The following is a 16,055-nucleotide window of genomic DNA, read 5'->3' as shown; positions in this document are numbered from 1 at the left end:
CTCAGGACTCAGGGAATGGAACATGCTGAGTGTTCAGGGTTGTGGAGAGGGTCCCTTAATAATTTCTGAAGTGCTTTTCCAATGGAGCAGAAGGGACTCAGAAGAAGATGATTTAAAGGTTAGCAGTTTATCTAATTTTTTTTTCTTTTTCACTCCCTTCTTTCAGAATGGGATAAATTCCTGTTTCCCCGATGTCTTAGCAATCTTTAAATGACTAATTGCCAAACTCCTTAATTGTTGCTCTCAAAACTTTAAGAATCTGGCTAAGATGACAGGAAAAAATAATGATGAACATTGGAGGGGATGTGAGAAAACTGGGACACTGATGCATTGTTGGTGGAGTTGTAAAAGAATCTAATCATTCTGGAGAGCAATCTGGAATTATGTCCAAAAAGTTATCAAACTGTGCATACCTTTTGATCCAGCAGTGGGCTTATATCCCAAAGAAATACTAAAGAAGGGAAAGGGACCTGTATGTGCCAAAATGTTTGTGGCAGCCCTTTTTGTAGTGGCTAGAAACTAGAAAATGAATGGATGTCCATCAGTTGGAGAATGGTTGGGTAAATTATGGTATATGAAGGCTATGGAATATTATTGTTCTGTAAGAAATGACCAACAGGAGGAATACAAAGAGGCTTGGAGTGATGCTGAGTGAAATGAGCAGAACCAGGAGATCATTATACTGTATGAGGATGTATTCTGATGGAAGTGGATATCTTCAACATAGAGAAGATCTATTCTGTTCCAATTGATCAATGATGGACAAAATCAGCTACACCCAGAGAAGGAACACTGGGAAATGAGTATAAACTGTTTGCATTTTTGTTTTTCTTCCCAGGTTATTTTTACCTTCTGAATCCAGTTCTTCCTGTGCAACAAGAGAACTGTTCAGTTCTGCACACATATATTGTTACCTAGGATATACTATAATATATCTAACATGCATAAGACTGCCTTCCATCTAGGGGAAGAGGTGGAGGGAAGGAAGGGGAAAAATTACCCATGCATATGTACTGTCAAAAAAAAGTTATAATTATGAAATTTAAAAATATTTTTAAAAAACTTTAAGAATCTGCTAAGATGTTATTTTAGCAGTTCTATCATTTTAATTAGCTAACTTTATTTCTGTAGCTCCCAGCTTTGCCAGAGTCAGAGTCCATAGGAAAGTCAGGCTGTTTTCCCTTTTAAGATGGGAGTCAAAGATGAAAAAAAAAAAAAAAAAAAAAAATCTTTCCCAGTGCTCTAACTAGAGCATAGAAGTTTTTTTTCTTTTGTTTTGGTTTAGTTTTTTTTGTTTGTTTGTTTTGTTTTACTGGCTGCATTTTAAATCTTTCCAGATAACAAAATCTACTCACAGAACAGACATGACACAGACACAGACAAAAATGACATGTAACAGGACTGTCCCATCCCCACAAAACAGCAATATCTTAGCATTCCAATCTTGTAGCCAGCTACAAAATACGATATGATATCTGGTTGTAGTTTAGATTTTTGCTCCAAAGATTTGGATTAGGACTACTCCTCTATTTTCCCTTCTGGGGAGAGCAGCTCCAATTTAATGATTGGTGATTCTGTAAAACACAGATCCAGCTTCTCAATGGGATCAACAAGTCTGGTGAGGTCACTTCCCTTCCCACCAAGCAGTCATGAAGATGCTGTTTATCAGGACTTCCTTCTAGCTTATTAGGTGCCACCCCTTTCCTTGGTCCCTTTCAGCCTAAGGACAGCCCAGGGGCACAAGCAGGTCTCACACAAAGTGCTTACCTCTGGATTATGCACATATAAGTTATCTGAATGTCTTTTTGGCCTTGGGCTTCTCTGGAGACTTTACTTTTGCTTTCTGTTTTTATCAAATTCCTCCACCTTGGGCTGATACTTCACAGAGTAGGAGGCTGGAAGTCCAATCCCAAGGATGGCTGAAGAAAATCTCTCAACTGATGCCTGTCCCCATATCAGAATTTCAACCATTTCTCTGCAAAGTTATGAGATCCTGGACGAGACCACAGAAACTTTGTGGGATGGGGTACTAGACCCTCCCTTTACCCAAATTGACCACTCGGAGGTGTCTGCAGATACAAACAGAAAGCCTTTATTCAGTTCTTGCAAGAAGCAGGCCAACACATTCACTAGGCAATCTAGCAGGGTGTGGCACAATATAAAAGCAGAAACTGTATTATATAGCTAAAAACCACAAGTCCTTCTGTTGACGTTTAAATTCTTTGGTTGAACTGAATCCTTCAGGAACATGGAATAGGGTTGTTGATCAATGTACAATAATATCTTCTTTTTTGGCGTGAGGAACCTGAAACTTAGGCCTAATGTCTAAGCTACTTTACCTTATAGTTTCTGAGAAATCTTCACTTGTTCCACTCATTGAAAACAGAGCAATGATTTCTCTTGTGCAGCAAGAGAATTGTATGAATATGTTCATACATATTGGATTTAACATATATTTTAACATGTAAAACATTTATTGAATTGCTTGCCATCTGGGGAAGGGTGGGGGGAAGGAGGAGAAAATCTGAATCACAGGGCTATGCAAGGGTTAATATTGTCAAATTATCCATGCATATGTTTTGAAAATAAAAATAAAAAAATTTAAAGAAAAAAAAAAAAAACATACCTTCCGAATACAATCCTTCCTTTGCAACAACAACAACAAAATTCGGTTCTGCACACATATATTGTACCTAAGATATACTATAAGATATTTAATATGTATGGGAATGCCTGCCATCTAGAGGAGGAGGAGGAGGGAAGGAGGGGAAAAATTCGGAACAGAAGGGAGTACAAGGGATAATGTTGTAAAAAAAAAAAAAAAAAAAAATTACCTATGCAAAGGTACCTATTACTTATGCAAAGAAAATGTTATAATTATAAAAATTAATAAAATAAATAAAACTGAAAATAAATTGCAAAAAAAAAACAAAAACAGATTAAGAAGAGAAAATACATTTTCTGAAACATTGTGCAAGTTGTGACCAAAAAAAAGAGCCTTAACACAATTATGCAAGAAATAATCCAAGAAAATTGTCCTGGAATGATAGAACATGAGAAGAAATTAAAAATTAAAAAAATTACACTGATCATCACATAAACAACATCTTTTATGGAAAACACATAGAAATATTATTGCCAAATTTCAAAAAAAACCCAGTCAAAGAGAAAAATTTTGCATGAAACAAGAAAATATTTCAAATATATTGGAGCTACAATTAGAAGTGTGCAGAACTTATCAGCAGCCACAGTAAAAGATTGCAGGTCCTGGAATCATATCTACTGACAATCACAAGAGGAAGGCCTGCAGCAAAAAATATATCCAGCAAAATTATAATATTGAACAAGAAAAAATGAACATTCAACAAACTTGCAGATTTTCAGGACTTTCTATCAACCAAACTAATCCTACCCTAATCAATAGAACCAATATCAAAGATCAGTTGCAAATTACTCAACATAGACAAATCATGTTTTTGTTTTTGTTTTACATAGGAAACACCCTTCAAAATCTATAAAGAAATGTTAGGATCCTGGGGGATGGGACCCTTAATGCCCTGCTGCTCTGTGGGCTGGCTCTGGTCCAAGGTGTGGGCCACCTAGAATGCTAACCAGCTTCTTCTCCCAGCCCTCGGGACTCCCGAGACATCCTTACTCGGTCGAAATGTTTCTCCCTCTCCTGGTATCTCCCCACTAGGTCCCTTGGTGCCCATCTACTTTGAGGAACACTTTTTACCCAATACCTTCTTCAGGATGATAACCAGCATACTACTTGCCATCTCCAGGGACTGCTGCTCTTGCTTCCATCAATATCCACCACAGTTACCCCTAGGAGTGAAGTTCAGGGACCAGGAGTCACCCCAGAAGAAGAGATGTCATCACTTTGGAAGCCAGGAGAAGAGATTGGTATGTCTGAGCCAGAGTCAGAGGAAAGAACCCAGAATTCATTGAAGCTGTGTTTAGTCAAAGAAGTCTATCTGCTGGCACTGCTAGTGCCGCAAATGCCCTGATCACTGGGATACAGACATCTGTGCAGAGTTATTCCTGTTGGTCATATGGGTGCCTGCCTACCAGCTGGCTCTGGTGTTAGGAAGTGCCTCCAGCCCCCTTACTTACATTCTAGCCATGGACTTCTGCAAGTCACTAACTGGTTTGGGTGTCCTTTCACTGCTGGGTACCTTTTTGGGACCTATGTGATGGTGTTGACAGCTCTGAGCTTTTGTGCCCGCCCCCCCCCCGCCACTGGGCACCTCTTCAGGTATAGTCCTTGTGGTGTTATCATGGATCCTGTGCTTGGGCACTTTTTCCTATGTGAAGGTGGCAGTTAGCTCACTCCTTCATGGTAGTGGCCGAAGTGCACAGGTGGCAGCAGGCATTGCAATCCAGACACGTTCTCTGATTAGGGCTCTTACCATGTTCCCTACAACAAGCATCTACCAGGTCTTCCACCACAGCCAGGACTCTTTGGACATGTGTGGCCCCTGATGATTCCTTAGGGGGTTTGTTTGGTTTTTCTTGGGAGAGTCCTTCCTTCTCTACCTTCCACATTCCCAGGAGTAAAGTTCCTCCATCCCTACTAGAGCAACATGTGCCTTTTTCCTTTCAATGGGGTGAGGTGTCATCCCTCACACAATTCCCATCTCTCAGGGATTGGCTTAAGAAGGAACAAAAGAGAGGGATTCTGTCTCCTCCTAGGAAGCTTCCCTATTGCTCCTTTAGGTCACTTTCCTCTGGGTCCTAGAAGTGAACTAAGTCCAGCAAATATTTCCAGAAACCAGCTGCATATAAGCCCTTGGGGCTGGAGAAGATGACAAGTAACAATTGCTGTGCTGAGCATATGGAAGTAGGTGACATTCTACAGAATGTTCCTCAGATTCAGACTCCAAGTCTAGTTATATCTGTAGTTGTAGAATAAAAATGCTATTTTCTGTCGGAATTGGAAAAAAAAAAAAAAAAAAAAGAAAGAAGGGGGAGAGATGGGCAAACAGGGAAGGAAGGGGTGAGGGAAGAAGACAAGGGAGGGATTTATGGGTGGAGGAGGTTAAGTAATAGCAAGGCAAGTTAAAGAGCAGAATAAAAATAGAGTCAGCAGGCATAGAAAATCAGTAAAAATTTATTTTATGCCACTGGGGCCTGGTGGATAAAGTACAAGGCCTCGAGTCAGGAAGACCATCTTTTTTTTTAATCCCTTTTCCCAAAGTCAGTATTGGTTCAGTGGGCAAGTGGTAGTGGTATTAACAGCAAAAGGTAAGTTGGGGGAACAAGAAGAGGTTTTGCAGGAAAGAATGTGAGGTTATTCCCATTTTACAAATAGAGAAACTGAAATTCAGAAGTTCAGTAACTTATCTGATGTAACATAAATAATAAGAATTAGAAGTCAGATTTTCCTAATTCCAATTCTAGCATTCTTCTCCCCCAAATATACTAGTCCTCTTGGCTTACTTTCTAATGCCACTGACATCCCTTTCTCTTACTCCCTTCACCTAATCACCCATCAGGGTTTTGTTTTGTTTTTTTTTTTTTTTTTTTTGTTTTGTTTTTCCCCCTGAGGCTGGGGTTAAGTGACTTGCCCAGGGTCACACAGCTAGGAAGTGTTAAATGTCTGAGACCAGATTTGAACTCGGGTCCTCCTGAATTCAAGGCTGGTGCTCTATCCACGGTGCCACTTAGCTGCCCCAACCCATCAGGTTTGAGATAGGGATCTCATTAGTTTTTTCTTCAGTCCAGAGGACCTCAGATAGGGAAATTCCTTCTATTAATGCAAGTTAGTAACTCGAGTCTCATATAGTTGCTTACAGCCCTGAGAGGTTAAGGAACTTTTTCAAGGCTGACCAGAGTGTGTCAAAAGCAAGATTTGAAACCAGGTCTTCCTTGCTTCAAAAATAACATTTGGTTCACTATACCATAGCACCTCTAATTACCCATCAAATCCTATCAATTATATCTACATAATGTTTCTTATACTTGTCTAGTGCTTAGCATAGTATCCACCATTTGGCATAATGCCTGGCACATAATTAGTACTTAATAAATGTCCCCTTCTTTACATTCTCATTACTCCTCTAATTCAAGTCATCTTTGCTTCTTGCTTAACCCATTGAAATATCTTCCTAACTGATCAGCCTACCACTACTGCCATTCCATTTCAACCTGTCCCATTCATAAATAGAATAATGAGTACAGATAGTTCTACTTTATATAAGTGGACCATTTCATAGACATCTAGGTAAAGAAAATATGCACAATGCAAATTTGCCCCTGCCCATGCTATATAAAAAGGCATACATAAGTTAACTTTATACTTTATATAGTCATAAAATTCATAAAAATACAGATATACTAAATATTGTACCATAATAATAAAAAAAAATTTTTGAAAAGTAAAGTTAATAAGGTATGTACTGTTCTGTACAGTAAAGTTAACAGAAGTGTGAAATATATTACCTCTCTAGAAACTGGAAGATGAATGGATGTCCATCAGTTGGAGAATGGTTGGATAAATTATGGTATATGAAGGTTATGGAATATTATTGTTCTGTAAGAAATGACCAGCAGGAGGAATACAGAGAGGCTTGGAGAGACTTACATCAACTGATGCTGAGTGAAACGAGCAGAACTAGGAGATCATCATATACTTCAACAATGCTATATAAAGATGTATTCTGATGGAAGTGGATATCTTCAATATAAAGAAGATCCAACTCACTTCCAGTTGACCAATGATGGACAGAAACAACTACACCCAGAGAAGGAACACTGGGAATTGAGTGTGAAATATTAGCACTACTGTCTTTCTACCCAGGTTACTTATACCTTCAGAATCTAATACTTCACGTGCAACAAGAAAATGGTATTTACACACATATATTGTATCTAAGTTATACTGTAACACATGTAAAATGTATGGGATTGCCTGTCATCTAGAGGAGGGAGGGAGGGGAAAATTTGGAAAAACGAATACAAGGGATAATGTTATAAAAAAAATTACTCATACATAAAAAAATTAAATTAAATTTTAAAAAATAAAAAAAATAAAAACCCTGCTGTAAAAAAAAAAAAAAAGAAAAGAAATATATTGCATCTTCCCCACCTACTGCACCCAGCCTTTTTCACTGGTGATTGTGTAACTATTTTTATGAAGCTATCAAGATATGTTTGGACAGTGGCTCTCTTTTTTTCCTCATATATCTGACAATACAAGCAATAGTCTTAACTAGTCTTTGAACTTTTAAAAATCTTGATCAAATGATGAAATGCTTCTGCCAAATATTTCATTGTAAATCTTTTTGGTTTGACCTTGAATTCCAAAACTTCCTTTTCTTCTGCAATATTTGCAGCTAACAGCTCAATAAGATCCTCATTTGACATTTTCTCTCCATGAGATTCAATCAAGTCCTTTAAGCCATTCTCATCCATTTTTAGTTCTAATGCTTGCGCTAATTTTATAATCTTATTGCTCACTTGCTTCAACATTTCATCTTTGTCAAATCCATGAAAACAGGAACAAACTATGGGTGCACTTTTCCCCAAACTCTTTTCCACATTTTTTTTAACCTCTTCCCAAGCCTATTAGAATTCTTTTATGTAAAGTCAAATTTGCATAATGCAAATTTACATAAAGCAATAATGTTAGGTACAAAAGTCTGATCACATCACTTTCTTACTCTCAAATTCCTTTTGTTGTAGTTCTCCTTTGCTTACCAAACTCCTTAGCCTAACAGTTAAAGACCTCCATACCTGGTTTCAACATGCTTTCCCTACCCCTTGCTTTATTTCACAATTATCCTCCTCATGCTACTTTGGCCTCCAGGTATGTCTTGCATACTCCTAACCCCATGCCTTAACTTATACATTTCCTAGGCCTGGGATGCCTTTTCTATATCTATCTATTGCATTCCAGCTCATTCTATCTAGGGTCTAACACAGAGTAGAAATTTAATAAACACTTGTAGATGAATGGATGGGAAAGACAGTCACTTTGGAAAATTATACCTATGGTGATATCAAAAAAAAAAAAAAAAAAAAAGGTTTAGTCTTGATGGTGAGATTGAAGTGTTGCTAGAAACCATATGGACAGGCCAAATTATTTCATCACGTCTTTGTTTGGAGAAGAGATGAAGACAAAAGGATGTTCAAATCTGGATGTTTCACTTACTTCCAATGCTTTGGAATGGTTCTGGGATGCAGATATCACTCACCAGGGACATAGCAACATAGGCCCAGAAGTCAAAATAACTGGTGTTGCCTTTACCCTTAACAAGGCCTCTGTGACCCTGTTTCTTTGAAGGAAGGGAGACAAATGCTTTCCTTCTGAGGATCAACTTCTCAAGAGTCCTATGGTTTGGGAAGGAGGTTTGGATCCTCTCAGAAAATTTCCCAGGCCCTCCCAATTCTGCTTCCTAGAGTACCTCTCTGCAAACTGGGTTTTATTATAGAGTAGGGATCAGCAGCACACAGGACCAGCAGCCAAGAGTCAACCTTGATAAATATGATTTTAATAAGGTCTAAAAAATCAGGAAATTGCAGACTTTTGGCCATTCCTACCCTAGGCAAACTTTCACTGCAGAGCCAAGGAGCAGCCAGTGATGTGTCATCCTTTCCATAACAGAAAACCTTGAAGAAAGTTGGTTTTGATGAGACTCTTTCCCATCAAGTACTACTGTATATTGAATATATCTACTACTTGGAGGACAACCCCACAACAAATCTGAAAACAAAGAAAGGGGGCTGCAATAACTCTGGCAGAGGATAGAGCTCATGAGCCGGCTCAGGAGGCCTCCAAATCTACCATAAGGGAAACAGCTGACAAAGAAAAATGTGTGCTGGCAGCCTAGTTTGATTCCAATTGTGATGAAAAATTGAAACCATATTTCCATGGGATCAAGCTTCCCTGAGTCACCAGGAGGAGGGTCCTGTTAACAAATAAGGTCCATGTTCAATTCCCCCACACCTCTACTACCAGGCTACTTGCCTGCAAGAATATATTTCTCAAGTCTAAGAAAGTTTCGACAGTAGTTACTGAAGTCATGGGATCATTGATTTAGAACTAAAAGGGACCTTTTAAGTCATCTAATACAAACTCTTATTTTTTTTTTTTATTTTACAGATAAAGAAACAAGGCCCACAAAAAAGTAGCAACATCATACAGAATGTTTATGTAACACTTTAAGCTTTAGAAAGTATGTTCAAATTTTATCTCTTTTTGTCCTCATAATAACCCTGAGAATAATGAATTTCTGAATTCTTGAATCTCTTTTAGCTAAGGAAGCCATTGTCAGTGATTCTAATGTTCCATCCTAGTTTCAGAATCAATTACCTAGAGATGACTGATAAAAGGCTGCAACTCCATTGAGCTTTCCCCAAACCCTTCTGAACACCTTTAAATAATGCCATAAAACAGTTCCTGAAGTAGCAGAATTTATAGAAAGATGGAGTGAAATAATTTTCCAGCCAAAGAATCCCTGGGTGAAAGTGAAGCACTATCTAACTGCCAACACAGCCCCTGACCCTGCAATCCAGATGCAGGCCTTGGGATCTTCAATGGCAATGCTTCCAGTCTTCTCAATTCATAGATCATAACAACTGATCAGAAGGAAATTACATGGATCTCTTTGTTGTCACTTGGGACAAGATTCTGTCGCTTCCAATCAGGATTGAGATGCAGATTTGAGTCTCAGGGTGAGGAGAGCCATCACCATCTCAGAACTTGAGGCATCAATGGAGCAAGGACCCTCATAACAGTTCCAGGCCAGGAGTGTTTATGCTCACTCTCAAGACAATCCCAGAGAGTAGTAAACATACCTCTCCTTAAATCATGTTGAAGTGTAAGAATTGATGGTTGAGAGATCCCCTGAAAGCAATGGGATCCCCCTTGGCAGATTGCAGATTTTGCAAAAGAATTCGCAAACCCCAATGTATACAGGCTCTAGGTTTGTGGCAAAAATGGGTTTATTTACACTAAGAAACCACTACATTAGGAAGACAGCTTTCTTAGTGGGCAAAATCCTGTTAAGATATTTTTGCAAAGATGGGTTTACACTGAGAAGAAAATCTTCATCAATGGGCAAAATCCTGTTAGGACTTCTGCAAAGGTTTATACTGAGAAAGACCCAACCAGCTAAGTTCAGAAGGGCATTATAAAAGATTCAGGGTTCAGAGTCATTTTTTGTTATGCCTTCTGAGGTTTGAGACTGAGGAGATTAAAGACTAATTTTTTGATTCAGTAGAGAGTGGTGATTATGCCCCAGGCCAAGATCTCCAATTAAATGAGATTATTTATCAGGGAGTTTCCCTTATGGATGGGTGGACCCCCTCCCAGAAGCCTGGAGGGTTTGAGAGTCAGGAGTACCCTTCCCCCAAAGGTTCCTTTCTGACCAAAAGGATTCAAAAAGGATTTTGAAATCCAAGAGAAGCAGAAGAAAAATTGAAAAGAGAAATGAAAGTAATGCAAGAAAATCATGAAAAATGAGTCAACAGCTTGATAGAAATAATACTGAAGAAAATAACATCTTAAACAGATGAGGTCAAATAGTAAAAGAGATACAAAAAACCCAATGAGAAGAATGCCTCGAAAGGCAGAATTGGCCAAATTGGGGGGGGGGGGGGTGGAGAAGGGAGGGGAAGAAGAGACATGAAAATTCACTGAAGGAAAAAAATCCTTAAAAAGTAGAATTGGTCAAATGAAAAAAAAGTACAAGAATTCACTGAAGAAAATAATTCCTAAAAAATTAGACTTTAGCAAATGGAAGTTAATGATATTATGAGAAATCAAGAAATAATAAGACAAAACCAAAATTATGAAAAAATAGAAAACGATGTGAAATATTTCATTGGAAAAAAACTGACCTGGAAAATAGATCCAGGAAAGATCATTTTTTAAATGATTCGACTATCTGAAAGCCACAATCAGAAGAAGAATCATCTTTCAAGAAATTATAAAGGAAAATTGCCCTAATTGATTACCTTCTAAAGAAGATCCCAAAATGAAAACTCCCAGGCATACTATGGCCAAATTCTAGACCTTTTACATTAAAGGATATAAAGGCTTGGAATATGATATTCTAGAGGGAAAAGGAGTTAGGTTCATAACCACAACTCATTTACCCAAAAAAATTAAGTATAAATCCTTCATGGGGAGAAATGGCTATTCAAGGAAATAAAGGACTTTCAAGCATTGTTATGGAAAGGCCAGAGCTGAATAGAAAATGGGGCTTTCAAATAAGTCATTAAAAGATAAAAAGGAAAGGAAAATCATAAAAGATTTAATATGGTTAAACTGTATACATTCTAACATAAGATGATACTTAAGAACTTTCTCATTATTTGGACAATTAGAAGTATGTGTGTGTGCTTCAACAACAATACTGTATGAGGATGTATTCTGATGGAAGTGGATATCTTCGACAAAGAGAAGATCTAATTCAGTTCCAATTGATCAGTGATGGACAGACTCAGCTACACCCAGAAAAGGAACCTGGGAAATGAATGTGGACTACTTGCATTTTTGTTTTTTCTTCCCAAGTTATTTTTTTCTGATTCCAATTCTTCCTGTACAACAAGAAATTCAGTTCTGCATACATATATTGTATCTAGGATATATTATAACATATCTAACATGTATAAGACTGCCTGCCATTTAGGGGAAGGGATGGAGGGAAGGAAGGGAAAAATCGGAACAAAAGTGAGTATAAGGGATAATGTTGTAAAAAATTACCCATGCATATGTATTGTTAAAAAAAAAAGTTATAATTATAAAATAAAAAAAAATTTTAAAAAAAGAAGTGTGTGTGTGTGTGTGTGTGTGTGTGTGTGTGTGTTTACACAAGTAGGATAGAATTATGAAGGGATGATATCTTAAAAAATGTATGTTATAAGAAAAAGGAATGTACTTGGAGAAAGGAAAAAGGAAAAGTGGAATGGGGTAAATTATCTCATATAAAAGAAGCAAGAGGGGAAGATGGGGGAAATTATGGGAAGTGAATTTGTAGGTACAAAGAGGGAATAATGTACACACTCAGTCTCACAAGGGAAGGGAATAGGAGAAGGGGGGTATGATAGAAGGCAAGGAAGATTGGGGAGTCAGTAGTCAGAAGCAAAGCACTTTTGAACAGAGACAGGTTGAAAAGAGAGAACAGAATAAACAGTAAGGAAAATAGTGGAGGGAAATATATATAACATGAAAAAACCATTTAGAAGCAAGTTTATCTAATAAAGACCTCATTTCTCAAGTGTAGAGAACTGAGTCTAATATATAAAAATAAGAGCCATTCTCTAAATGATAAAAGATTAAGAAAAAAGGAACAAATTTCAGATGAAGTAATCAGAGCTATCTATAACCATATGAGAAGGTACTCTAAATTGCTACTAATTGGAGGAATGCAAATTGAAACAATTTTGAAGTACTACTTCATATCTATTAGATTGGCTAATGAGTCAGAAAAAGAAAATAAATATTGGAGGAAATGTGGGGAAAATGAGATATTAATGCACTGTTCATGCATTATTTGTAATCTTTATCATTCTTTATAATTGTGCATACCATTTGACCTACTTGTGCTACTGCTAGAACTGTGTCCAAAAAAAGATAAAAAACAAAACAGGAAAGACCTATATGTCCAGAAATACTTTTAGCAGCTCTTTTCTGTTGGCAGGAATTGGAAATTGGATGCATGCCCATTGATTAGGAAATGGCTAAATATGCTGTGCTATATGATTGTGATGGAATACTCTTGTGTCATAAGAAATGATGAGTAGGATGTTCCCAGAAAAAACTAAAATAACTTACATGAGTTGATCCAAAGTGTACCATGTACAAAGTAACAGCAGTATTGCAAGATAAGCTGTGAATGATTTAGCTATTCTCAACAATGCCATGATCCAAGACAACTCTGAAGGACACATGATGAAAAATGTTATTTATTCATACAAAGAGAAAGAACTTATGGTGTCTGAATATAACGTGAAACATATTTTTTGTTGTTTTCTTCATTTTTCTTGGTTTTTTTTTGTCTGTTTTCTTATACAATATGACTAATATGAAAATGTTTTGCATGACTGTATGTATAATCTATATCAAATTGCTTGCCTTCCCAGTGAGGGAAAGGAAAAAGGAAAGATTTTCCATGTTTTTTACATGTAATTGAAGGAAGATAAAATACTAAATAAATTTAATTTAAAAAAAAAGTAATCCCTAGACCAGATAAGGAATGAGAGAACAAGCCCTTCCACCAATCCACAGGTAAAGTTGAAGAAGTGATTCATTTCACTATAAGTAAGCTCTTTATGAGGGCAGAAACCATTTCATTTCTGTTCCTGTATCCCCAAAGCAGAGCACAGTGCCTGGCATATTGTAGTCTCTTCATAAATATGACTTAGTCAGTGGCTGGGCTCAAAGAACCTCCAGCTGAGGAAACTCCCTCCATTCATGCAAGCTGGCATCTTCTCTAATATCAGAGCAATGAGAAATTCCATGACTTTACCAAAGTTCAAGAGCCAAATTGTGTAAGTCAGAATTTGAACCCTGGTCTTACAGTATACTACCCATTATGCTAAACTATTTCTCTAGTTAATTAATAAACTCTTACTCTCTCTGTGTATGTGTATGTATGAGTGTGTGTGTGTGTGTTTGTGTGTGTGTATGTGTGTGTGAGTGACATAAATAGCAATTCATTTCCACTCACCAAACACTAATTAGGCATATAACCAGTGAAAATAACTCTAGTAGACACTGGGTAAGATAGAAAGTTTAGAAAAAAAATTTTTTTAATTTTACTTTATTTTTAATTTATGGAATAAAACAAACATTTCCATAATATAATCCAATAAAAAGATGATTTCACATAAAACTGAAAACTTACTGTGAAAACTTGTTATTCCTTTCAAATATAATTATCATGTAAATTTCTTTTTTCCTTTTTTTATTATCCCTACCTACCCCCTGCCCTACAGATAATTACCATTAGACTCAAATGAACATATAAATATAGATATATACATTTATTTGACTGAAGATAAAATATAAAATATATATGCAAAATTATTCTATACTCATTTCTATTTATCAGTTCTGTCTCTGGAGGCAGATAGTTTCTTCATGTGTCTTTTATAACTAATTTGGATAAAACAATACTGTGCACAATGTTCTCTTCATTATGCTCATTTCACTCTTCATCATGAAAGACTTTTCTACTTTTTTTAAAACACTAATAGTGCTACTGAGTGAAACAGGCAGAACCAGGAAAACATTGCACATAACAACAGCAAGATTATGTGATGATCAACTGTGATAGACTCGGTTTTTCTCAGCTATTTAATGATTCAAGGCAATCCTAATAAAGTATGGATGGAAAATGTCATCCACATCCAGAGAGAGAACTATGGAGACTGACTTACAGATCAATATGTGTTATATTCATTTTTTTTTCTTTCTTCTGTTTTTTTTTATTCTCATGGCTTTCCCCCTTTATTCTGATTTTTCTCTCTCAACATGATTCATGAGGAAATATGTAAAAAATGAATGGATATATATGATCAAAAAATTGTTTTACATGTAACTAAGGAAAATAAAAATAAAAAATGAAAATAAAATAAAAATTTACCAAAAAAATAATAGTGTCTACAGTCTATAAATAATGGTGATGATAATTTCAAATATATCATGTTTTAAAATTTATAAATTTTGATGAAAATTTATGACAACTACACAAATAATTATAAGATATGTCACTTAATCTTTCTGAGACTCCACTTCTTTAAGTTTAAAGGTGTCGGTGCCTTGTAACACTAAAAGGCAAAAGGCCTCTACTATTCAATGACCTACAGAAGTAAGAATCACATACCATGTCACTCATACTTGAACCATGCAGAAATAAAATGCATGTGTGGACTTTTATAAAATTTAAACTATAAACACATTATATTATCACATATCATCTTAAGGGTTATATTCATACATCAGTTATCAATTTCATTAATATCAATATAGGGGCATAGCCACAAGGTATTCTACAGAAAAAGTGGGTTAATCATTATACAAGTGATGGAGGTGGCAAAATGAAAAATACAATCACTATTTCCAGGTGAAACCAAACTTATGAGAATAGGAAGAGTGAGCATACCTAGAAAACAAAATCAGCATTTAGTAATTTTGACAGGTTGGAAGAAAGGAAATCATAGATTCATAGAATCTAAGAGCTAGAAGAGATTTCAGATTAGTAAATGTAATCTCATTATTTGAAAGATGAGGAGATAAATGAGTGGCAGCCTAAATGGAGGCAGGTGGCCCAGTTCTCACAGATCTTCTCTAGCAAAACCTAAAAATCATACCAGAATGAATAATAATCAAGACATCTAATGACCAACTACAATTAGTGACTTCTTCTACTCCAGAAATGTAAGAAGTGTCCCCCAGAAGTTAGCAAGCAACAGAAAAATCCAGCACTACAACAAAGATCCAGGAGGGTCTAATCCCCAGAAGTAGAGATCAGTACAGGAACCCAGTTAGAAACCAGAGTTTACTGCTCTACTCTACAGCTAATGTGGAAGTGGAGACTAACTATGGCATAAAACTTCAGGTCAGTAGACTAGAAAGATGAGCTAACAGCAAAAGAAAAACAAAATACTGAATATTATTAAAAATTATAATAGATCTTAAGATAATAGAAATCCAGCTCAGAAAGCAGTTTTAACTCCTTAATAACTTCAATTGGGGGGTTGAGGGAAACGAAAATACTTTCAATTAGGAAAAAAAATGGATTTTCCACAAGGACTACATAAATATGTGGGCTCTTAAGTAATGCAGTAGATAGAATACTCAATCTGGTGTCAGGAAGATCTAAGTTCAAATCCAGACTCAGACACTTGCCAATGGGCAAGTAATTAATCTTTTCCTCAGTTTCCTTATAACAACAGCTACTGTGCTATTAACTGTGCTGTAACAATACAATACTATTGTATTATTGTGAAAACAAAAATGAGATAATAAGAGGTAGGAAGGGAGAGAGAAAGGGAGAAAAAGAAAGAGATGTCTATGATATGAGTCAGTGAAAAACAATTTT

At 36.4% G+C, this 16,055-nt stretch overlaps 1 pseudogene; it reads left to right on the top strand.

Moving 5' to 3' along the window:
* Positions 1 to 1,915: 1,915 nt before the first annotated feature.
* Positions 1,916 to 4,485, top strand: LOC141547291 (solute carrier family 52, riboflavin transporter, member 2-like; annotated as a pseudogene).
* Positions 4,486 to 16,055: the final 11,570 nt, after the last annotated feature.

This window comes from Sminthopsis crassicaudata, chromosome 6 (genome assembly GCF_048593235.1).
Source record: "Sminthopsis crassicaudata isolate SCR6 chromosome 6, ASM4859323v1, whole genome shotgun sequence".
Taxonomy (NCBI): Eukaryota; Metazoa; Chordata; class Mammalia; order Dasyuromorphia; family Dasyuridae; genus Sminthopsis; species Sminthopsis crassicaudata.
This window is presented reverse-complemented; position numbering and strand designations above follow the sequence as displayed.